The following is a 25119-nucleotide window of genomic DNA, read 5'->3' on the forward strand; positions in this document are numbered from 1 at the left end:
AACAGGCCAGTTTCAACTGGTGTGATGATGAAGATCCCTCTGCCTTGATCATTACTCAAAAAAAGGTGACCTGAGATGACCTGCTCCCTGCCCCCGCCTTCAGGGAAAGTGATTTTGCAATGACCAATCTGCTTTTGCTCTTTGCTTCTCCTCAAGCCCTCCCTGTCTGTAAAACCAGCCTCCCTCGCCTGGTCCCGCCGACCACTACTTCTCTCATATGGAATAAAGTGTTGCCCAATTCCAGGATCATTACACTAGTGATTTTATCCTTTGACAGAAGGACCCCCAAATTGACCACAGAGTGTAATAATGGGGCAAATGTAGAATCATTGATCATCAGGACTAAATTACCTTTCAGAGCTTGGCACTAACTACTCAGACAACCTTCCACAGGAAAACTGGAACTCTGTAGAAGAATTTCGAGTTGCCAATAGACCTTGCGGTTGTTCTTTGTTTGGGCACATGATCCCTGAGTGTAGCATTGTCCTGTCTGCAGGGCAGGTGATTGAAAAACCTCTGGTCCACCTTCAGAGGCCTCTGGTCAGCATGTGTGCTGCTTTGCAGTTTCTTCTTCAACCCTCCAACCAGAGCAGCACCCAGCAGCTCCCTGGGTCCAGGACAGGCCTCTCACAGGCCCACTATGTAGAGGTTTGTTATGAGCCTGTGCCTACACTTAAGTTACGACAGCTTTCTGTCCCCGTGCCCACGCTGGTGTTCTCCCACACTGGCCCATGTTTACTCGTACAACCACATTGGGCTTCAAGGTGGGGGCCTGTATCACCAGTCCAACTCACAGAGACTCCAGAACTTGGGAGTTGATCCCCAGCAGGAAGCACCAAGCTTTTGGCTCTGGGTTTGGAGGAGGTGGGGAAATGGCTGGAGAATCAGGAAGAAGGAGACTCAGAATAAAACCTGGAGGGCAGGTGGAATTTCAACAGTGAAGCAGGAGTATCCTCCTGTCTCTCTTGCATTAGCCAAGGGATGCAGGATGGGGCTGATCCAACTCACTTCAGGCTCTTCGACTGCCATGGCTCACAGGGCAGGGCTAACTGCAGTTCAGGTGACTGGCACATCTCCTGCCCTGTTGTTTTACCCTGTCTGGAAACCCTTTTCTCTCAGGAAACTAATACAAGCAACATCTCTTGGTGCTTAATGGAGAGGTTGTGCACCAAACCAAGTCATCGTGGTCTCTCTGGGGATCCACTGCAAGAGCTTGAGCTAGTGACCAGAGCAGAGGAAGTAAGCTGTGAGCTCTTGGACACTTCTTTATGGTCTGATGGCTCGGGGTTCTTTCATTCATTTGTTCATTTGACAAATATTCGTCTCAGTCATTTGAATTCCAGGATCTATGGAAGCTGGATAGGGACGAGGACATGTCCTGGTCTTGCTGTCGCCTCCTGCCTGGGTGCTGGTTCTCCTCTGGGACTCTGTCTTCCAGTTTTAGCTCTGACCTGAAGCCCTGCCCAGCTGCCTTCTCCCTACTTCTCCCATGCTCTGCTCCAAACCAAGGGGCTTCCTGTACCCTTTCCCCCGATCCTGCCAGTGTGGTCCTCCTCCCAGGAGGCAGGTGCATGCACACCTGAGCTTTCACTTGTGTTCTGGCTCCCCATCCTGTAGCTACACACCCCAACTCTGGGCAGATGGGACAGCCATTGTCAGTGGGGTTCTTCTTTAGACATGCAGGTGGCCCTCTGTCCGTGGGTTCCATATCCTCACATTCAATCAACTGCACATTGAAAATATTTGAAGAAAAATCTGTACTGAACAGATTTTTTGGTCATTATTCCCTAAATGATACGGTGTGGCAACTAGTGACATAGTATTCACATTGTATTAGGTGTTATAAGAAACCCAGAGGTGGTCTGAAGCACATGGGAGGATGAGTATAAGTTACATGCAAACCTCATGCATTTTACTCAAGCATCCTGAGCTCTGTGGAATTTGGTATCCAAGAGGGTCCTGGAATCCGTCCCACATAGAGATTGAGGGATGATTGTTGTTATGGTTTAGATGTGAGGTGTCCCCCAAAAGCTTACATGTGAGACAATTCAATTCACCTGTTAGTGCATAAATCCCCTGATAGGGTTAATCAGCTGGACCCAGGCAAGTGTTGAAGTTTGGGTGTTAACTGTAGGCAGGTGGTATCTGGCTGGAGAAGGTGGCACATTGGGGCATGCCTTTGGGGTGTGTGTGTGTGTGTGTGTGTGTGTGTGTGTGTGTATGGTTTTTGTTTTGTTGTTGTTGTTGGTACCAGGGATAGAACTCAGGGGCACTTACCACTGAGCCACATCCCCAGCCCTTTTTTTTTTTGTATTTTATTTAGAGACCGAATTGCTTAGGGCCTCACTGAGTTGCTGAGGCTGCCTTTGAACTTGCAATCCTCCTGCCTCAGCCTCCCAAGCTGCTGAGATTCCAGGAGTGTATATTTTGTCCCTGGTCAGCAGAGCTCTCTCTGCTTCCTGGTGCCATTTCCTGAGCTGCTTTCCTCCTCCCCACACTTCTGCCATGATGTTCTGCCTCACCGCAGCCCCAGGGAATGGAGTGGCCATCTATGGACTGAGCTCTGAAGCCATGAGCCCTCTTCAAATAAACTTTTTCTCCTGTAATTGATCTTGTCAGGTCTTTTGGTCACAGCAGCAAAAAAGCTAACAACTGTAGTCCCTTATGGCAGTTGCTCCAGTTACCCATGCCCACAAGGCAATTCTGTTTCAAAGAAATTAAAAAACATCACGAGGGGGAAGTAGCCAGTGTCATGTGAATAATGAAGCATCAGTCACTTAAAATTGCCAAGCCATTTTATAAGAAAAATAATACATATGGTGTATCTTTATATGTGTGCATGGAGGGAGAGACTGATTTATTTTAAGGAATTTTCTTATGAGATATGGAACTTGGAAAGTCTACAGGAGGCCTGGCAGCTGGAAACCCAGGCAAGTGTTGAAGTTTGGTATGAATTCTTCTTCCTCAGGGAACCCCGATCTTTCTGTTAAGGCCCTCAACTGATTTGATGAGGCCCACCCACACAGTGGCAGGTCATCTCTTTTACTCAAAAGTCTGCTGATGCTACGCAGATCTCTTTAAAACTCACCTCTCCACAAATATCCAGAATCATGATTGACCAAATATCTAGGTACCGTGGTCCCATCAAGTCAACACATAAAACTAACCATCGAATACAGTTAATCTGGCACAGGTACTGATTGGGCCCCTGATGGTCCATGCCACGTGCCCACACCCACGTGGCCGCTAGTGTGCCCCTGCCTCCTCACTTTGGCTCTTTCCTTTGCTTTCTCCCTGATGAAGATAAGGAGGAGAAGGAGGTGACGGTAATACCAGGCCACAATAGTAATGACTGGCCCCTAGGCACGTGGGGCATGGAGCCAGTGCCCGAGCTCCCCCTGCTCCTCCCAAGTCCTTTTCTCGGTGACACTTGACTGTGCCCTGCTGTGCCCTGAGCTGTGTGCCCAGCGGGTGCATGTGAGAGGGTCTTGGCCACAAGATACTAATAGCGCCCCTCCCAGTCACAACAACCAGAGCTACCTACCTCTAGACATAGTCCAGCGACCCCACGGGGTGCAGTATCCCCCCAGCTGAGAAGCACTGGCCTGGAGCATCTGGCGGGGCAGCAGGAGAGGCTGTGAAGGAGCCCGGGTGGAGGTCACACCAGGCTCAAGATAGGTGGCTACACCAGCTGCACAGAAAGTTTGGCAGAGGGCGTCAGAGGGCGTCAGGGGGCATCAGGGGGCATCAGAGGGCGTTGGGGGGCAAGGCATGAGCCCAGGGCAGCAAGGCCTCCGTGGTGGGCCTGAGTGAGGCTGCTGCCATCTGTTGGGGTCCAGCCCTGCTCTTCGCCCAGCCCCGTGGGTGGCCTCTGCTGCCATCAGACTTGGTAAAGCCAGCTAAATGAGGCCACACCTAGCCCAGCTGCAGGCTCTGTGGACTCTAACGTGCAATTGTGTGGCACCAGGCTCTCCTCCACTCAGGACAGCCTGCGGTGCAGAACGCAGGTGACTTACCTGTCCCCTACTCGGGACAGCCTGCGGAATGCAGGTGACTTACACAGTCCTGCCTGCCACATCAACGGGGGCTTTTACACCCTTCACAGCAAACCCGAGTGTGATCCACAAGAGTGCTGTGAACTGTCCCCAAGAGGCCTCCATAGGGTGGCTGTCATCCAACGTGTTCTACCGAGCTCAGCTCCTCCAGGGCAGCAGTAGAGAGGACGTCTCCTGTGAGCAGCTGGCGCAGGGAGAATACCTGTGAGGACAGGCTGCACAGTCACAGCTGCCAACTCGAGACACGATGGCAGTGAGCACAGAGGAGTGCAGATGTCACCGGGGAAACGCACACTAAAGCAACAAGGAGACCCCTGCACACCTGTGAGACTGGCGGATCCAGGTTTGGCAACCCAGGGCCAAACGCTGGCAGGATGTGGAGCGGCTGGGCTCTCATGTGGTGCTAGTGGGAAGGTCCAGTGGGGCAAGTGTTTTGGAAAACAACTGGGCGGATTCTGGCCAGCTGGAAGTTCTGCATAAAAGCTGCCGGGACCCAGCAGGTCACTTCCAGGTGTTAATCCAGGAACAGCTTTAACTTCCAAATTGGAAACAGCCCAGAGGTCCTTCCCAGCTCTCTTGGGTAAGGAGACAGGCCCTCTCCACGTGGTGGACTACTGCCTGGTGAAGAATTGCCAACACAGGATGTGGCCACCTTCAGAGCTCTGGCTGAGCACAGGAAGCCAGGCGCTACAAGCGGCCTGGGCAGATGGCACGCACCTCGGACCAGAGGGCATTCTGGAAAGGCACGCCTCAGGGACGTGCACCAGGGTTGCCGAGGGAGGGAGCTGTTGGCAGCAGAGGCCAAAGGGCCCGGGTGGGGGAGCAGCCTGTATCTCGACGGTGCTGGCTGCCACAAGCCTGGCTTCTGTGTGGCTCTGCCCCTCCTGTTAGGGTCTGGATGGGAGGTGTCCCCAGAAGCTCATGTATGAGACAGCACGAGAAGGTGTGGCGTGAAATGACTAGGGTGTGAGCATGTTGACCTACTCAGTGCATAAACCCCTGAGAGGGGCTCACTGGTTGGCACCTGTAGGTAGGTGGGGTGTGGCAGGAGAACATGGGTCCTTGAGGTGTGTTTTGGGGTCTGTATTTTGTCAGTGGTGAGGGGACTCTCTCTGCTTCCTGGTGCCATGTTTCCAGCGCTTCCCTCTGCCACACCTTTCTGCCGTGATGCTCTGCCACCTCGAGTCCCGAGAGGGGAGCCAGCTGTTTATGGACTGAGACCTCTGGAACCATGAGCCCCCAAACAAGCCTTTCCTCCTTCAAATTGTACTTGTCAGGCCTTTTGGTCACAGCAGGAAAAAGCTGACTAAAACAGGACCCAAGTGTCGGATCAGCCTCCCTGGAGTGGGGGCGAGGGTTAGGGATGTTTGTGGGGTAAGGAGGCAGGAGCCTGAGGTGGGGAAAGGTGGAGTGGCCGGTGGCCTGCACCCACTTTCAAAATGGCGGCATCAGCGTGACCTGAGTGTCAAAGAGTCGCCTGTCAGACACCTGAACAGGCCCCAGCAAAGAGTCATGGTTTTATCAAAATCGGCCCTGGATTCCCTGGTGACCATTACCATCATGACCCACAGGACAGAAGGGTCCTCTGCAGCAAAGCCTGTGGGACACTGGTGACAGGTTGCCTAACGGTGTGACTTCCAAAGCTGGTGAGTTTTGAAAAGCCAGCGGCTAGTGGGGAGCAGGGCCAGAGCCGGTCCAGGTGTCGGTTCCTCTCTGTCCTGCAGGACAGCGCTCAGCCAGGGCCCACCAGTGTAAGGACTGTGGCCTTGGGTTTTCCCCAATCTCTACCTCTTTACAGCCACTGGTCCTGGGACCACCTGTCACCGAGGTCTTGGGGGTACCCAGCACCCTCCACTGTCCTACGATGTCCCGTCTGTTTCCTGTCCTGTTGGTATTCACACAGGGGTCTGAGAGCCCATGCTGCCAGCCTTAGGTCGCAGTCTCTGGGACTGCACCCGTCGGTTGTCATCCTGTTTGTGTCAATGGGAGGCCACATCCTGGTGGCCTCGGCTCAGGGAAACCAAGAAAGGAGTGAAACTGCACAGCCGGCCGCTCCTTCCCCAGCAAGGAGGCGGACTGCAAGAGTGTTCTAGAATAGGTGGTCCCAGTGGAGCTCTGCGCTGCTCTCAGGACGACAGATTCCCTAAAATCAGCCTTTTGTTTTAGGAAACACCAGAGCTTGGTGGGGGAACACTCCATTTATGACGGCCTCTAGAGGCCCCTCTTCAGAGCAGGCCTAGGCTCCAGGCTCTGTGCAGCCGCCAAGGGGAGGAGACACTGCCAAGACCCTGACTCGTGGCCCCGCAAGTCAGGAGCACCTGTTCCAACAGCACGTGGCCACTGCCGGCTTCAAGGGGCACCTCAGGCTGAGTGGTGCCCCCAGGTCACACGTCAAAGTCCTCTGGGACCCTATCTCTGGGGAGATAGGGTCTTTCAAGAGGTGATTAGTGTTAAAGGAGGTCACTAAGGTGGCCCTAGTCCAATCTGACTCATGTCCTTACAGGCAAAGATGACTAGGACAGACAGGAACAGAAGGTGACCTGGGGACACAGAGAGATGACGCTGCCCGTGAGCCCAGGAGGGAGGCCTTGGGAGGAAGCAGCCCTGCGGCACCTTGAGCTGGGATCTTCGACCTACAGAACGTGAGACACGTCGGGTTTTAAGCCTCAGCTGTGGCTTCTGGTTATGGAAACCCTAGAAATAAACATGGTGGAGTGGTCAGAAGCACCCCCACCTTCAGTCCACGGCGAGCTGCGAGGCAGGTCAAGGTGGGCTGTGGTGCAGCAAGTGCTCATCAGTCCCTGGCCACCATGGGCAGCTCAGGAGCTGGGTGTGGATGTGGGAACTGCCCTGGGTCTGTGTGTGTGTGTCGGGGGGCTGGGGACAGAGCCCAGGCCTCAGGTATGCTGGCAAGTGCTCTATCCACAGCTCACACCCTGGGAAACAGCGCTCTCAGCACCAGCTACAACTCGGACTCATCACACAGTAACTATGGAAACAAAGAAAGGGAACATCAATGGTGAAGACTTTCCTTTGAACAGGATAAGTTCCTGTGTCAGGTTACTCGTGCCCACCCCAGCATCCACCTCCGCTCCCACTTCCTTCTTAGTAACAGAACTGAGTTTTATTTGGAGTGGTAATATCCCTGGCTAAAAGACCACATTTCCCAGTCTCCTGGCCTGCTTGTCCCCCAGTTGATACTCTGTCAAACAAATGTTTGTGGAAATGTACTCGGGGAATCCTGAGGTCTTCAAATGGATGGCACACTTCTCTTGCAGGCAGCTGCTTCTTTCTTTCTATTTACTGGAATGTGAATGCCAGGCTGGAGCCTCAGCAGCTCTCTTGTTCTGTGGGGTGACTTTGAGAAGAGGAGCACATGTGACAGAACAGAAAAGCAGGAGCAGCAGGGGCAGTGGTGTGTGGTGATTTCACTCAGCTGCCACACTGGCCCACGAGGCCTGCTGCAGACCTGGCGTGCTGTGAGAACGGACCCTCCTGTGTCTGAGCTGTCAGTTGTACCCAACTGAATCAAATCACAACATTCTCTGTGGTTTGAGCAAGGAAGGCTTCTCCATCCTAGGAGATCATGATAACTGCGTGTGTGCCTGTTTTGACACCTAGAAATGCCCCCCTCCTTTCTGGCCTTGCAGGGTGTGAGAACAGTTGGGTTTATGGGTCTGGTGAACTCAGATAAGTGAAGTGTCCTTTCTGTTCCCAAATTTGTGGCTGTCCTTCCTCAGCCCATGATGGAGATGAAAGCCTGAGCACTACTCTTCTGGCTGCTCTGCAGTCCCCAGCCAGGCAGAGGAAGCGCTTCTTCAGCCAAACAGCCTCAGACCTCAGGAACAGGAAAGAGGGGACGCAGTGAGTAGCTTTCTCCTGTTCTCTGTGGTTTTGTTTTTGGCTTAACCGGATCTCAATCTCTGTGAGCATCTACGGGGGTTTTGTCTTTGAAGCAAGTGACTTAGGACATCAGTTGGAGCTTTACGACTTGGAACAGTAAGAGGGGTGAAGGAGAGTTGGGTACTGCGAGACCAGGTGGGGCCGTGGTCCAGGGCGCAGGCTGGGCCGTGGGCCATGGGGTCTGAAGGCACCCTGGAGAGGCTCCCCTTGGCCACAAGGCAGAGGCTGCAGCAGGATCCTGGGACACAGGAAGGGTGGTGCGGTCAGCACTGGGGCCCAGTGGGCAGGCTGAGGTGATGAGGTTGGGGAACCCGAGGGTTTGTGGCCAAGCTGGAAGACCCATCTCAAAGCAGCCGCCTGATGCTGTGTGCCTGGGCTTTTCATTCTAAGATGGTCTCCTGTCTCCAGTCTTAGGGACCAAGCCACTAGATGAGGTAATCTGGTGGCTTCCAGAAGCTCCTCTGGTCGGGTCCACAAAAGAGATGTGGTTGCAGGCTTGCAGCCTCTTCTCTCGGGGTCCCCCCCAGGTGAGGTCCGCAGTGGGGCTCGACCCCATCTCTGGCTGCACAGAGCTCCTCTCCTAGCCAGCCCATGACACACTAGGACCTGTGGCTTGTCCCAGGGCTGCTCTATTGAGGAGCTCTGCTGGGACACTCTCTGTATCCTGCTAGGTGTTGCCAGGCCTCCCTCGGAGTAGACCTGCCAGAACCCCCTTCCATCTCAAAGGAGGGAGTCTAAGGAGCCTCCTCATCCCGGCCCCTTCCCGGACCTGGGTTTTACTGCTCTGCTTAGACTTGGCTTTTGGCTGAAAGTTCGTTTTAAAACGGGGAGTTCCACACCTGTGCCAAGAGGGGGCCAAATTTACCCTCTGCATAGAGCCGTCGCCTGGGGTGAGCTACACCCTGGCAGAGCCGGGACAACTCGAAGCCAAGGGCAAACAGGGGGAGGTCGGTGCAGGTGCCCTGCCCAGAAGGCGGCTGGGGGTGACAGGGTCACCAGGGCCCCCATACCCGCCTCATGGATCTCCCTGTAAACTCCCAGGCCGTCCCTTGGCCCCAGGGCTCAGCCCAAGGCCCATCGCTGGACAAGTAGAAAGAGAGGCCCGAGCCCCGCAGCAGATCTCAGGCCCTGAGCCGTGCAGTGCACATGTGACAGAAGCGTAGATGTGCAACACGCCACATCACAGCTGGTGGCATGGGAGAGGACTCCACTTGCCAATGAGCTTCCTGCTCCCGACCTGACATCCAGCCCAGTCCGCCCTGGCTCTCGGTCCTTCTGCTCGGAGCCCCAGTCTTGGGATCCTGGAGGGTGGAAAAGCCTAACAGCTTCTGCTGCCCCCAGGTCCTGGAGTCCTGCCAGGTTCACGGTGATGAGGTGATGGGGCTGGTGGCTGCTCACGCCAGGGCAGAGGGGAGTCGTCCACGGTGAGGAAGATGGCCCTGCAGGTGGAGATGCCCCTCCAGAGTGTGCCAGGAATCCTGCCTCTGCTGAGCTGCAAAGCCCTGTCCTTGCGGGGGAGGGTTGGACACCTCCCACTGCCTGCAGTCCCTGCCTGGTGCTCCCACGTTCCCACGCCCGCTGTCTGGACTCCCCTTCCTGAGGACTTGCTTCCCTACACTCCTGCAGCCCCAGCCTTGGGACCCAGCGGGCGCCCTGCTGTGCTCTGTGCCCTGCTGTCTGGAGCACAAGGTCACAGATGCTTTTCATTCACAAAATGCTGTGGCAGAGAGTGACCCTCCCAGGGATGTGTACACCCCTCCCCACACCCAGGAGTATGAGACCTTATGTGGCAAAAGGGACTTTGCAGATGTGACCAAGTGAAGGGCCACTGCAGGGTCCTGATGAGGGAAAGAGAGAGCCAAGAGGAGCAGGGAAGGAGACACAGAAGCGGAGGTCAGAGTCGGGGCAGAAGGTCGGCATTTGCTGCTTCCTGTGGCTCTGACCCCTGAGGGAGCCCCTCTGTCTGTGGGGTTCGCCTTGGTCCTCCAGCTGGATAAGGAGCTGGCCATCGCCTCACTGAGGCACGGCTTTGCCATCTGGGCTCTGGGCTGATGTCTTGGCTGAGTTGCTGCTCGACAATGGGGCAGAGCCGGAACCTCTCTCTGGGCCCAGCCTTGCCTTCCTCCAGCCAGGCCCAGCAGGCGGCTGCCCCTTCACACTTCAAAGCCAGCAGGCAAGGCCTTGCTTCCTGCTTGGCAGCTGCTTTGAGCTCTGGCTCACCTGGAGGCCCAGCTCTGATGGTGCCCTGTGCCCTTCTGAGGCCCGGCTCATCCACCTCCTCAGTTCCATGGGACTCCTCCAGGCACTCACCAGGTGAGTGCTGAGTGTCAGCTTGGCGCCAGGGTCAGGGGTTCTGGGGTCATTCTGGCCTTTAAAGAGTGTGCGACCTCGTGGGGAAGACAGGCGATGACCAAATGCAAAATTACAAACCTGCTCCATGCTGCGGCGATGGGTGTGTGAGGAGGACCAGGGCTTAGAGCTCAGGCCAGGCTTGGCACAGACTGCCTGGTGCGTGGGGCAGTGTGCACAGTGCCGTCTGAGTGGAGACGTAAACACGATGAGGAGGTGGCTGCTCACGTCAGGGCAGAGGTAAGGGAGTAGCCTGGGCCAGAGCGAGGGCTGGATGGAGAAAGGCTCAGAGGCTGAATCCCTAGGATGCAGACTGATGGAACATGGGGACATTGAAGGTGCCCTGTGTCCAGCATGAACCACCAGAGAATTGCACAGTCCCCTAAGGAGACGGGCAGGAGTGGGGAAGAGAGCGTGGGGGGAGGGACTGTTCCTCCTGCAGGTGCCCCTACATCTGGGCTTGTGAGGAAGGGGGCGGAGATGGAGCTCAACAGAGGGAGAGAGCCTTTCCTGGGAACCTGAATGCGGCAGGTACTTCAAACCCACGCACCGTGAGAGCCCCATGAAAGCTCACGGTTTGCAGGGATGACACCAAATAGCGCCCACCCTGTGGAGCTGTGAGTGCCAGCCTCAGCCCTCCCTGGAGATCCTTGCCGCTCAGTGGGAACTGCAGGGCACCCCTGGGGCTCTGCCTGGGTCTGGAGAACGTCCTCTGGTTCTGTTGGTGGGTGAGCTGAGGGAGCGCAGGTGAGACCTGGAGTGTCAGGAGCTGGAGGTGCCGCTGCAGCCCCTCCTCCCACACAGTCGCACTGGTCAGAGCCCTAGATGCCCTCTGCTGGACCTCTCAGCCAGCCCCGTGCCTGAGCTGCGGTTGCCCACAGTGAGGTGCTTCTCCTGCCTCGCCTGTGCTGCCTGCGTCACCCTAATCCACTTTTCTACCCAAATCCTTGTCTTGAGTTTGAGAGGGAGGGAAATGAAGCAAAGGCATTAGTGAGAGTTGTCCTTGTGTGCTGTGGTCCATGGGCTCATTTAGATGAAAACATGGGTAAGTGCCTCCGTTTTATAAGTGAAAACGCTTTATCCCGGCTGTAACGCCCTGTGGTAAGTTCCTTTTGGGTAAATAGACCAATGAATTTATTGTTGTCTTTGGGTAATAACAAAACCTTTGGAGCTGCATTTTTCTGACATGTTAAAACTTGTGTCTAAATTAATTTGCCCTACAAAATCAGCCGGAAGTTCACCTTGCCATGGCCCTCAGCCTGAGAGGAGGAGAGGCAGGCCAGTCGGGATGGATGTTGGATGGGGTGGCCTTCTCATGCATCTTGGACCACGCTGTGGAGGCCGACGGGCTATGCCTGCACCTGAGGTCGATCCCCAGCTGTGTCCTGAGCAGACCTCTTCCATGACACCCATCGGGTCTCCCCGCAGGGTGAGATCTGAAATAGATAGAGGTACATTGAGCTGGAGGGGGGAAGCAGGTGCCTTCAGGGGTCCTGTGCTCTTGGGCCTGTGACGGGGAACGCCTGTGCGATGGCCTCAGATTGCTTCACTGACGGCAGGGCTGAATCATGAAGGCAGACACTGTGCCATGACTCAGTCCAGAGCCAGGGGCAGGAGGGGACTCTGCTCAGTCAACCTTCATCTAACGCTCCCGGCTTGCGACGTAACTGTAGCCCAGAGCAGAACTGGGCCTGAATTGCTCAACATGGTGTAACCACGTTCACTCTGCCTGTCATGGCCACTCGTTGGTGGGGGCTGTCCAGCAGGCTCAGGTGGGCCGCAGGTCAGTCCCTACTGGTCCCTGGTAACAAGGCCGGAACCCTCACCCTAGGAGGGAGACAGGCTGTGTTGAGGTAGGTGCAGGGGAGGCCAGAGGACTCCAGATTCTCAACAGGGCCACTGTATTTGAGCCTCTGTTTACCTTCTGTTATGGACTGACCTTCCTGACCATGTCCGCTCAAAGACAGACCCCTCTCTCATTTTGGCCTAAGGCCAGACCACCAGGGTGCTCATGACACCACTTGACAACTGCAGCTGGGGAGAGAAGGACGCCCACCACATTGAGGGTGAGGCCCGTGGACACCGCCCTTGCCGGGTTTCTCCATGCCCCTACCTCAGTGCCATTGACGGGTGCTTCCGACAAGATTGACAATCATGACAGCAAAGAAGGCTTTTTACAAAGTACTTTTACATCGTGGCTTCCCTTGGTCCTGGCCGTAGCTGGTGACGACATTTTGTTCTTCAGCCTCCCTGCAGCCACAGGAAGCTGAGGCGCAGAGCGCTGGGCGAGGTCAGCCAGCTAGTGAAGGACCAGGCCTGGGACTGGGGAGCCTCGAGGCCTGTGGCTGCTGCCGAGGGTGGGGCTTCTCTGCATCTTGGGAGCTCAGGAGGCAGCCAGGCTGCAGCCGCTCCCTCCCAGGTTATTCCTGGTCCCTGAGGTCCTAAGCCCTTGTCAGATGACCAACCAAGCTCCATGTGTGACCTCGGACCCCACCCCTAGGTCTCTACCTTACACCCCACATATGGCACCCTTTGAGGACCCTGGGCCTGTGTGGTCCCATTCTCACCACCTGCCTGCTCAGCTGGGGTGTCTTCTGAAGTCCCTGCTCCAGCCTTGCGAGTGCTCCGGTCCCCAGAACAGGCCTCCCTGGGAGCCAGAGGCGACAGCACTGGATGTGCCCATTCCTGCCGTCACCCTGGGTTCTACCACCTGGTCGCATTCCAGCCTGGCAGCTGCTGCCTGAGCTTGGCAGGAGGGAGGAGGAAGAAGTTGGTTTCAGGTGTTGATAACCCAGTGCATGACGAGGTGCTGTTTCCTTGTGCCCCTCTAGACTTTAGAACCCTGGGATGTTCACGAGGAGGTCCAGGCTCAACCTGTCTCAGGCTTGGCTGTCTTTCTGCCCAGTCCTGCTCCACGTCCTCCTCTGGTTCTGTTTAGTGCCTGCCATCAGGGGGCTGGGGACATAGCTCAGTTGGTAGAGTGCTTGCCTCGTGTGCACAAGGCCCTGGGTTCAATCCCCAGCTACACACACACACACACACACACACACACACACACACAAAATGTAGTTCCTCCCATTAGGGAGAGGGAACCCAGCCACATGGACCCCTCTCCTCTCCACACTGCCCTGGGCCTCTGAGGGCCTGGCCCTGCCTGTGGGAGGATTTGTGGGTGCAGAGGCCTCTTAGAGACTGGCTGGGGTGGGGCAGTGGGAGGTGGCAGGGACAGAGTAAAGGAAATGGCCCAGAGCAGACCCTCAGGGCTGACCACCACTGTGCTCCAGGACCCGGACAGCTAGGCCCAGGCAGGTCCACTGCCTTCTCCCTTTGCTGCTCCTCTGAGAGTTGGTGAGAGAGACAGAGGGGTTACTCACTGCCCACCTGAAGGCTTCCGACACTCTCCCTCGTGCTTTTGACACTCTCCCCTCCCCGCCCACTAGGGGAAAATCCATCTTGTGAAATCCCCTTAGAATAACTGAGCTCCAGGGTCCCTTGTGCCTGGTGTCTGTCACCATGCACCTGCATGCACAGGGGCCTGAGATGGGGGAAGGCCCAGAGGAGTCCAGTCAGCAGCCTTCCAATGCACCAGGTTTGGTGGCCAGGACTGGGGGTGCAGAGCACAGAGCGGCTGAAGTGGGGACGTGTGCGTGCATGTACCCCTACGAGCTCTGCATGTGGTCAGGTCTGACTCAGCCTCGCATGACCCCTGCTGTCCTCCCCAGGACACGTCCCATGGGAGCATGCAGGAGGCAGGAGGCTTGCTGCTCAGCCAGCAGCAAAGAGGGACAAGGCAGCATGAGCTCATTAGGAAGCAGAGGGCAGTCACCTCGAACAGCTCCATGGCCCTTGCTGTCCTCAGAGACCACCGTGGAGTGGAAGCTAATTGCTGTGGCTTGGATCTGGAATGCCCCCCAAGGCCCAAGTGTTAAAGGCTTAGTGCCCAGTGTGGTGCTGTGGGAGGTGCTGGGAGCTTCGGGAGCAGGGGCATAGCCAATAGGTCATGGGGTGTCCTCTGCAAGGGATTGGGGGGCCCTGGCCTCTTCTACTTCCTTCCTTTTGCACCTGGCTGTGAGATGAACAGGGCTCCTCTGCTCCCTTTGGCAGTATACTCTGCCACCTCAGTTCCCAAAGTAATAGGGCCTGTTAATTGTGAACTGAAGCCTCCAGAACTGCCAGCCAAAATCAACCTTTCTCCTTTTTAAGTATATTTGTCTCAGGTATTGTTTTACAGTAATGAAAAGCTGACTGGCACATTAATTGATATGTAAGCTAAAGAAGACCAAGTAGAATTAGAAGCATTTGCCTTCTACACAGCACTTCATCTTGTTAGGTAATATCCCTCATCCTTGTCCTGACTTCCTAAAGGATCCAGATTCACCACTGCTTGTGACTTGAGATAGCGTTGGGAGCCTTTTTACAGATACACCATTGCAATCTTCAAGCCCACCTTTGCTTAAACCACACAATGTCCTCTCCCTGTAAGCCTGAGGTGGCACAGCAGGTGCCTTTGGCTGAGCATCCCCCAGCCCCAAGTGCAGCAGCCCAGGTATTCACACAGCGTCTCTGCTCAGCCTCCACCTGACTATCGTCCTTCTTTGTTCCTAAATGCAGGTGCAAAAGACAAGCCATTTCGGCAGATTTGGGTCAAGGCTGGGTGGGGGTCATGGTCTCAAAATTTGTCCTTAAAACAAAGGTCAGGAGTTGGAAACTGGCAACTGCTCATCCATGTTTACTTGAAGTACGTTGGGACCTTGAATGGCACTGTTTACTCAGAGCCTGTGTCAGTGAGGACAATGTTTGGTTTCCCAGAGGCTGTGCTGGGAGGGAAGAATTCTGGGAAACCAGAATTGGGGCTAAATGCCTCCAGTCCAAACAGCAGAGGAGCCGCTGGCTCCCACATCTGCTGGGGCACTGTGAGCTTCCGGGGCTCACTCCAGATGAGCGCACTGCAGGCCGGCTGGCGCTCCGAGGGCTCTCGCCGTCTCTCACCTGCGGACAGACTTTGCTAAGTGAAGCAAAGTCGAGCTCTGAGAAGAGACCTGGGGAGTTCGGTTTGGCTGACTGGATTTCATTTTAAGATTCTGAAGTCATCACCGCGGCGCTGCATTTCCTGAGCACTGCGCTGTCTCAGTGACGCTCGGGAGGAAATGCCTCACCTCACTTTATTTAGGTCTTTACCACAAAGTCCAGATGCAGGCCAGGTGTGAGGTCACTGGCTGGCTCTGCCAGGGCAGATTTACAACCAGGCAAAGGACCACTCAGTGGCAGGTCCCCACCCCTGGCGGGGCAATTGCTCTTGGACTGCTCCGTGCTGATTCCGTGTGGCCTGCCAGTGCTGGACTGACTGGGGGACACAGGCAGGGTGACAGGAGGCATGCTCAGGAGACAGGGCTGCTGCTTCCTGTGCGGGCTCCGGGATCACTCAGTGCAATGCTTGCTCCCTTCCACGATAGCCTGAGGGCGATCACCTTTTTATGCCACAGCCCAGGGACAGATGGAGTAGGACGTGCTATGGGTGTGTGTTGAGAACCTGTGTCTGAGCTTTTAGTAATTGCTCCCTGGGCTTAACACCTTGATAAAAACCTTTGCCCCTTTCTTCCCCTCCTCTTTTCCCCCGTAGCAAACATTATGCTAAACCAATATTTCTTAAACATCAGTGGATATGGGAGTCCCCTAGAGGCCTGTGACACTATGGATTCTGACTCAGCAGCACGGTGCACAAGCTCCGGGGGATGCTCAAGTTGTGACCTGGCGCACTCCTGGAGGAGCCCGGCCCTCATTCTCCTTGACTCCAGGAGTAGCTTCTCGGCTCTGCCTGGCGCTGTACCCACAGGGCTCTGGACACAGTCATTACGGATCAGCATGGAGCCACAACCTGTCTGGTCTGGCAAGGGCAAGGAGTGAGGGTACCGGGGAAGACATCTGTGAGAGGCTAAGACCGGCTTACCCATCATCTAGGAAGGGGTGGCTAGGAGGCCGTCAGGCGGCAGAGAGGGCACAGAGAGTGGGGTGCAGAGCGGGGCTGTCAGGGTACCAGGGTCTGATTCAAAAGAGAACAGCCAAGGTTGGGGCAGGGCCAAGGGGCCTGGGCGTCTGCAGAGCCCTCATGTGTCCCTGTGAGTGGGCTGTTCACCCTGCCCACCTGCTTCCTGGAGCCCAAGGAGCCCTGAATGAATGGCGGCCACTCGACTGTGGGTCCTGGACGGCACTGGTGTCCAGCTCAACCTACCTGGAGTGAAGGGGGTGGAAATCTGGTGGAATCAAGCACTGTGGGGCCTGAGGGTACGTGACGCCGGATGAGCCACCATGTCAGGGGAAGTACCTGTGGTGACAGTGGCTGGTGTCTGCTTCCTCATCTCTGGTCCTGCTTCCGAGTGGGGTAGCTGTGGGCCTTCTGGTGGGGACAAGGAGGGGGAAGACACCCTCTGAGTCTGGGTGTTGCGGGGCTTGGTGCTGGCTCTGGCTACCACTGCACAACTCAGGGGAATGGTCCTGGGATTGAGGGGCCAGGCTGCACCCGGCCCAGAACCAGGTGACCACCAGTCTGGGTACACAAGTCCATGCACCTGGCCCTGAGCACATTCCTTCCTGCCGCATGACAGTCCCCTTGGGCCAGCTCCGATGAGACCAGGTACATGGTGTTACCATTGAAATGCTGCAGATTTTTTATTGTGGTATAAAATTGTGTCTTAGAAAATTGTTGCAAGAATAATACAAAGAAATTCCTTTACCTTCAGCAGATTTACCAGGTGCTAGCATTTCGCTCCATTTGCTCACATCTTCTCTCCAATATAATCTCTAAGCATATTTCTTCTTACATATGTAGTACCACCTCTGTCCATGTTCACATCTCTTCACACGTGTGTGTGCGCCCATGTATGGGTATGTGTTGTTTTTAGATAAGAGGCGTCCCTCCAAAACTCATGCGTGAGACAATGCAAGAAAGTTTAGAGGTGAAATGATCAGGTTGTGATACTTTTTTAAAATATTAAATGTAGTTTTAAATTCTTATTTATTTATTTATTTTTCATTTCTTTTTTTTATTGGTTGTTCAAAACATTACATAGCTCATGACATATCATCTTTCATACATTTGATTCAAGTGGGTTATGAACTCCCATCTTCTTTGATATAAGGAGAGCAACTAAGAACAGAGCAGGGAGGAAGAGCATGAGGAAAAGACTAACATTAAACAGAGACGAGTGGTGAGAGGGAAAGGGAGAGAGAAGGGAAACTGTATGGAAATGGAAGGAGACCCTCATTGTTACACAAAATTACATATAAGAGATGGTGAGGGGAAAGGGGGAAAAAAAAAACCAAGGTTGTGATACTTTTAACCTCATCAGTGCAATAATCCCTGATGGGGATTAGCTGGTGGTAACAGTAGGGTGTGGCTGGAGGAGGTGGACCAATGAGGTGTGCCTTTGGGGAATATATTTTGTCCCTGGAGAGTGGGACGCTTTCTCTCTGCTTCTTGGTGGCCATGTCCTGGGCCACTTTTTTCTGCCACACTCTTTTACCATGAAGTTCTACTTCATTTCAGTCCCAAAGAATGGAGTCAGCCATCTAAGGACTGAGACCTCTAACACCATGAACTCCCAAATAAAATCTTCCTCCTGTAATTGTTCTTGACAGGTCTTTTGGTCACAGCAGCAGAAAGCTGACCAAAACAGTATGTGTGTCTGTGCCTAAATTTTGGGGAAAGAACAATTTGGAAAGAGGTTGCAGACATCTGGCTCTTATCTGCTGTTGGCTTTCTGTTGCTATGACAGAATTCTGGGGGAAATAGACTCAGGGAGGGAGGATTGGCCTGGCTCCTGGCCTCAGAGCTCTCAGTGCATGGTCAGTTGGCTCCATTGCTCTGGAGGTGAGGCAGATCATCTTGGTGGAGCAAAGCTGCCCAACTCATGGTGACCACGAGAGAGAGAGAGAGAGAGAGAGAGAGAGAGAGAGAGAGAGCAGAGACAGAGGGAGAACAAGGACCAGATGTCTTTTAAGGGCATATCCTGGTGACCTTATTCTCTGAACTAGGCCCCACCTCCTGAAGTGTCTAGCACCTCTCAATACTGCCATCATCTATGAACCCATTAGTGGATTAATCCACCAGTGAGATCAGAGCCCTCATGGTCCACTCACTTCCTAAACCCACCTCTGAATACTGCCACACTGGGAACCAGCCTTCAAAACACAAGTCTTTGAGAGACATTTGAGATCCAGACCACCACCACCCTCCATACTTTTGGCACATATATATCCAAGAACGCTGATATTCTCCTACGTCACTAGCATGGCCACATCCCAGGCCAATCCACTGCTGTATCCAATACAATGCCCTTTATGACACCTTTTGTCCTGCCAGGACCTTCCCCTGGACACACCAGTGCATTTGGCTGTCTTCACACGACGATATCAAGGGGAAGGATCATTTTTACCTTTTTTTTAAATTTTTTTTTTAGTAAAGTGTAAAACCAGAGCCAATGGCATAAAGGTGACTTTTATTCAGAGGCTAAGAATCCACAAATCCTTCCCCTTCATCAGCAGGCAGAATCTGTGACAAGGCACCTCCCTGGCTGACCTCCTCACAGTCTGCCTCTAGGGCAAGTGGCCGCAGTGATCTGCTTTCGGGGTGTAGGCCATGGGGCCACGGGGCCACGGCATCCTGCACAGCCTGTTCTGCATTTGGATTACAAGAAGGTGACACCTGGCTCTCTGCTCTTGAGCCTGCCTTTAGGGCTGCTTCTGGGTTGAAGGGCAGATGTCAGAGGTGTAATTACAAATTTTGTTCTAACTCTGAAGAAATGAAAACTTGCCAGCTAGGTTAAAGCTGTGAATTCCCAGGTTTTGACTTGATTTTTCTGTCCTTGCATACTGAATCGTAATTCTTTGTCCCAGAGTGGTGTCGATCACTCCCTTAACGTCCTTTCGTGACGTGCCTTCGGCTCTCTGAAGGCCTGTGTGGTGCAGATAAAATGAAAGGTGAGAATGTGCTGGCTCCTGGCCACACTCTGCAGGCTCTGAGCCAGGTGCAGGTCTAGGCCGCAGCGTCCCGACCGGCTCTCAGGCAATCTCCTGCAGCCCACCTCGGCCGTGAGCTGGGGACCACAAGCAAAGGTAAGGTCGTTTTAGCCTGCCTTTTATGTTAAAAAACAAACAAAAAAAAGAGGCAAAAGAAAAAGGAGTCGTTTCAAAAAGCTTACTAAGTTCATTACATCTTTTACCAAGAGCAAAATGTTCAGCATGCTTTACAGGCAGGTAGGACACCCTTAAGGAACTACACGTGGCCTGGGTCACTCATGTGATTTTTCCATGGGACATTGGGGGAGGTGTTGCCTGCCTGAATGCATTGATAGTGACGGTGTAATGACAATCTGGGACACTTGCCTTCACCTGCAGAAGAGGAGGCTTTAGTGCACAGTGGTGTCAGTGACACAGCAGAGCTAGGCTGTCCCAGAGGTTGCCCTGAGGTCACACCTGGAGGCTGTCACTTCAGAGGTCCCCAGCACAGGGGTCACCGTGATTCTACCACTAATGGCAGTACTGTCATTCATTGCCACCAGAGCTGTCTGTGGGCTGCAGCTGCTCTGGGTCAGCCTAGTGTTGTGCTTTAGGTGTAGCCCTCCTGGACGCAGCTCAACACCTTCAGGAAACCAAAGGTGGACGTTTCCATCATCCTTAGGGGCCTTGTTAAGGCTTGTTCCACATCAGGAGCCAGTGCTCCAAAGCTTGGGCTGCTTCTAGATCCATCTTGGCCGCTTCTGGGCCCCTGCTGGTCCTCCTGCCCTTGGCCTCCAGACCTGTTTGCCTCTCAGGGGTCAGCTCTTCACGTGTTGCCATGAAGGAGCTTGGGGCGGGCTCGCTTCTCTTAGGGGGAACTCTTGCCCTGGGAAAATGTGAACAAGAACTAATGTGCTTTGCCCTGTCAATTTCCTCACTTTCTCTAGTTCACTGATTTTCCTCCACGTTTTTTATTGGTGCATCTTAGCTGTACCTAAGGTGGTGGGATTTGTTGTACATATTAGTACATGCTCACAATTTAACAGTATGATTTGGCCAACATCACTCCCTAGTTCACCAATTTTCTATCAACAGATTAAAAAAAACAAAAAACAAAACCTGAGGCCAAAGAGCTTTTGTTGCCTGAGGTCACAGAGTTGATCATCTCTGTAGCCCAGGTGTAAGCCCCCAGGATTCAGAGACGGCTCCTGTGAGACCCTGGGGCCCACTGGAAGTTAGCCCCAGGCTAACTTCAAGGAACACTTCTGGCCTCTGGCTCCCGCAGCCTCTCAGCCATGTCCACAGTTGGAATGGTGCCACGGCAGCCAGGCAGCAACCCCCGGAGTGCACACAGAGAACTTGTGCGGGGGGCTGGCTCCTGGGCCCCTCTCACCAAAGGCTTCCAGATCAATGGGCTGGGGGCACCCATCCTAGCAGAAGTAGGGTGTGTGATGTCCCCAGGCCCTGGCCTCTCCTTCAGGGGGAGTGCCGCGTGAGCACAGCTTGGCTGTTGTGTTCTGAAGGATGCAGGTGCAGAGTGTCTGCTGCTGTCCCCATCCCTGAGGCTTCCTTGCCCCCTGTGGTCAATTTCCTCTTCCCTTCTGGGATTTCTCCCATTTTCAGGGTCCATTCTGCTGCCCCCCAAAACCTCAGTTGGTGAGGCGCCAGCCTTCCTGATGCTCCAAACCCAGCTGTTGCTGCAGCAGCTTCAGGCCTGCTTGAATGCTCCTGCAGTCAGGCAGCTCGCCACCGCGTTCAGCTGAGAATCTTCCTCCTGGACTGAGCCAAAGCCCTCGGAGGACTGACTTTGGCCATCGTCCCCCATGTGTTTGGATCTCTCCCAAATAAACAGGTGCTGCGTCTGCACAGCGACCCCTCAACACTTGCCGTGGCCTTTCGTCTTCTCTGGGGAGCTGCTCCACAGGCAGCACCAAGTCCACTCCTCCCTGCAGCCCCTGCCGCCTGTGTCTTGTCCATCACCTGGGTAGACATCGGTCACCAGTCCAGGCAGGTCCACCAGCGAGGACTTGCACTTTAGCTGGGGTTATCCTGTGGGGGAGGCTGCAGGGTGGGCATCAGGGGGCCCAGGCCTTGCCCATGTCCCTCCATGTCCCACCCTGTGCACAAGGGTGTTTCCTGCTCCCTAGGGAGGAACCAGTAGGGAGAAGGAGGGGGTTGTGAGCCTGGGTGGCCAGAGGCCTCAGACAGGGGAAGGAGGAGCAAGGAGAGCCCAGAAAGAAACAATAGAGCACTGCTTGGTAGCAGGGTGTCCATTGGGCCACAGGCACGACCCTGAAGTGTCGTCGGAGCAGGAAGACACGTCAGGGCCTGGTGCTTGGGACGTCTGTGTGGGAATGCTGGGCAGCAAGCAGGCCAGATGCAGGTGGTGTGGGGGCTCTGCCCTTCCTCCCCTGGGCGTGGGGTCTTGTGTTGTAGGTGGCAACACTCTGGTGGTTCCTAGGCATGAGGGCCAGTCACAGACGTCTCCACTGGAGTTTCCAGGTGCACAGACAGTGATAAGCTTGCAGGACAAGACCCCAGAGTTGGACCTGTGGTTAAAGGCAGCCAGGGAACTCTGTGAGGGACAGACAGGAGGCACAGACTGGCCCAGCCCTCCAGCGGCCGACCACCGCCCCTCATTTCCCCTCTTCCTTCCTCTCTCCCTTCCTTCCTTCCTTCCTCCCTTCCCCTCTCAATTCCTTCCTAAAAAGATACTGCATTCCCAAGAGGATACAGTGGATGACCAAAGGCCACCCATAAAATTAACCAAGGGAGAGACTGAATCAGGTTGTATCTTGCATCCCGAGGTTTCAGTTCTGGAATGCTCCACAGAGCTCGCTAGGACCCTCCCTTGGTAGGGTGGAGGTCACCATGACTGCAGTCTTGGGGCTGGCACGAGCAGAGCTGACCGGGCCCGCTGCCTTCCTCCTACCAATGATGACCCCAGGGAAGAGAGGCCGCAGGAAGACCCTCATCTGGGAGGCTGGACAGAATTTCAGACGGCCCGAGCTCACCTTCTTGCACCCCCAGTTTGCCCAACAGTGGCCTCAGAATAGTCTGGGTGATCTTGAGGGCGAGTTGCTTGATGTGTTTGCACTGGTTCTAGCATCCAGAGGTGTGGTCTTCCATGAACCAGATCTCGCTCTTGGCACGAGCATTGCCACCATGAGGTCCTGAGGGCTCCTTCTGGTCTCCTGGCTGCCAGTGGCCTTGGGTCCTTGGTGTGCAGTTGCCCACTCTCTGCCTGCTCCCTGGGCCCTTTCCACTCTCTTATCAGGACACTCACTGGGGGCAGGGCCCACCACAGTCCAGGATCACCGTCCTTACCATAATCATCTCTGCGAAGGCCCTCTTTCCAAATAAGACCACATCCTGTGATTCTGGGTGGACATGAATGTCCAGGGGACACTCTTCCAACCCACTGCCGCCCTCGACTGCCTGTACTCTTCCTTCTTTCTTTCCCCCAGTCTGTTGGTCTTCTCTTTTCTGTTGAGTGAGTCCAGCAGGCTACCTGCCAGTCTCAGCTCGGGCATGTGACCCCTTCCTTTGGGGATGGAAAAGCATTCTCTTTGGCCTCGCCAGTCAGCCAGACATTCCAAGCTGGTCTTTCCATTTGGGGCTTCTCATCAGTTGGTCTATTGTTTATACAAACCCCAAACCATGGAACGCTCTTGGTAAACACTCTCCCACTTACTCTGAAAATGCTGGCCCTGGGGCCTGAGACCCCCCTTCCCCAGGGGTGCCGCGCTGGGCTTTCTTCACAGATTTCGGGGCTTTTGGAAAGGGTGTGTTTTTCCTAACTCACTTCAAATGCATTTCTTAACAAAACCTCTGAACCTTTGGAAAATGGAAAAGCAGTAGCTCATCTGGAAGGAAATTCCAAGTTTTAAGAACCTGCAACCAAATCCTTGGCATCCACGGCCGTCCTTGGCGGGCATCTCTGGCCTCCGGGTGCGTCTCCAGCCGAGACTTCTTCATCTTGTTCCGTTGGTGGTCTATGTTTAAATTCCTGCTCAGAATTTTTCCAGTGGGTCTTCTTCTCCTCCAGAAAAAGTCCCATGTATGGTGCCAGCCCTGCGTCCGGTCCTGGTTCTCTGACGTCTGACCGTTCCGCGTGGCTGGAAACTCAGAGCAGGCGGTGGAGGGGAAGGCGGGCAGTGGCAGAGGCCGGGTTTGAGTGAGTCATTGCCAGTCTTCATGGCGTAACGGGGAGTCATTCCAGGTTAGCGGTTTGTAAAGTGGTCAGCTCCAAGGGGAATAGCCACCCCTGAGGAATTTTAAATATACGATAATGTGACATCAAAGACCAAAGGCGCCCCAGGGCATGGGTTTCTCAGCAGGGACCAGCAGGCTCACACTCTGATGCCCTCAGAAAGCAGGCGAAGAGACCTGCTAAGAGCCACTTTCCCCACTTGGGATCTCCATTGGATGGACACGCAGCCTATGTGAGCCATTACTGCCTGTCCCTCTGGCCACACTTGTCCTGGGTGGCCCCGCTGTGGTTCGGCTGAGAACTCTGCTTCCTGAGGATGAGGAGAGTGGGAGAAGCTGTCTGGGGACATTTTATGTGTGCCTGTCTCTGGGGATCCCCTAATGTGCTTGTGAACTGACCCCGGACTCTTTATGCAACATTTTTTGAGCACCTGGTGCATACCAGACCTGGGCTGGGCACCAGGAGATGACCTTGGGTCATGATTCCCCTTCCTGTGTTGTCCCATCCTTCAGGGCAAGGAGAATCTTGCCCAGGTTGTTGTGAAGGACAAAGGACAAAGGGGACAAGGACGTGAGGAGCCACGTGCCTTGGGTATGGGGAAGGAGCACCCTGTAAGCGAGGACATGTGGGCAGCCGGGAGGAGTCAGTGTTGGAACTGGGTTGATTGGATCAGCACTTGTCTCCTGTTGGTCTGACCCTGACTGACAGCCTGAAGTCCTTTATGAGTGTTAGCCTCAGGTCGGGCCCTAATGTGAAGCCTGAACTTGGCCTCTGACCTCAGCTGGCCGTGGACCTGGACCAGTCCCTGTGGCTCAGCTCTGCCCCTGCTCTGGCTCTGTGAATCTGCCCCTTACCCAAAGATCCCTGGATGACCCTTGCCACTCAGCCTTCCAGGCTCAGGGATCCTGCCCCACCACCCTGGAGGACCTCCCTGAGGCCGGCTCCTAACCCAGCCCTGCTTTCCCTCCATGCATCTGTGCTCTGAGATCCACACTGTCACCCACTCACCACCGCTGGGCCACTGTGAACACCAACCTAGCTCAGGCCTAGTGTCCCCTGCTGTAGTCCCCGTGGAAACAGCTCCTGCAGTGCTAGCCCGCTCTGCTCTGGGTCCAGCGTGGCTCACCCTCGACCCCTCCTGCCTGTCTTCCTGAAAGTTAGCTAATGGCAAGGCATCTTTGGCTGAGACCTCACACTTGGCTGGTGACTGGCATTGCACATGTCATAAGATAAGCATGATCATAGGAGGGAGCAAGGAAGCTGCTCCTCCGGGGAGCAGGGATGACACCGGGGTCCATGAATGATGGCTCCCAGTGCCAGCTGCCAGTAAGCCTCATGGTGCCTTGTTTGCAGACGAGGACCCAGGCCAAGACCTTCCAAGGCCACTCAGAACGTTAGAGGTGGTCAGGTTAGACCTGCATCCATGGGGTTGGCCGGTCCTGCTCTGTTCACACACCATGGCCCTGCTGTGCTTCTCAGAGCTGGGTGATCACCTGTCCACCTGCTGTGCTTCTCAGAGCTGGGTGATCACCTGTCCACCTGCTGTGCTTCTCAGAGCTGGGTGATCACCTGTCCACCTGCTGTGCTTCTCAGAGCTGGGTGATC

At 54.7% G+C, this 25119-nt stretch overlaps 1 long non-coding RNA gene across 2 annotated transcripts; it reads left to right on the forward strand.

The window, feature by feature from the left end:
* The first annotated feature begins 7855 nt into the window (after nt 1-7855).
* LOC308652679 lies at nt 7856-17238 on the forward strand. Of its 2 annotated transcripts, XR_014022893.1 has the most exons (4): nt 7856-7919; nt 9300-10271; nt 11537-11758; nt 15928-17238. It is a non-coding gene; the product is annotated as an uncharacterized lncRNA (long non-coding RNA). The 2 variants fall into 2 exon arrangements; XR_014022894.1 differs by lacking the exon at nt 15928-17238 and having other exon boundaries at nt 11537-15478.
* Nucleotides 17239-25119: the final 7881 nt, after the last annotated feature.

This window comes from Spermophilus citellus, assembly GCF_964194105.1.
Source record: "Spermophilus citellus genome assembly, chromosome: 7".
Taxonomy (NCBI): domain Eukaryota; kingdom Metazoa; phylum Chordata; class Mammalia; order Rodentia; family Sciuridae; genus Spermophilus; species Spermophilus citellus.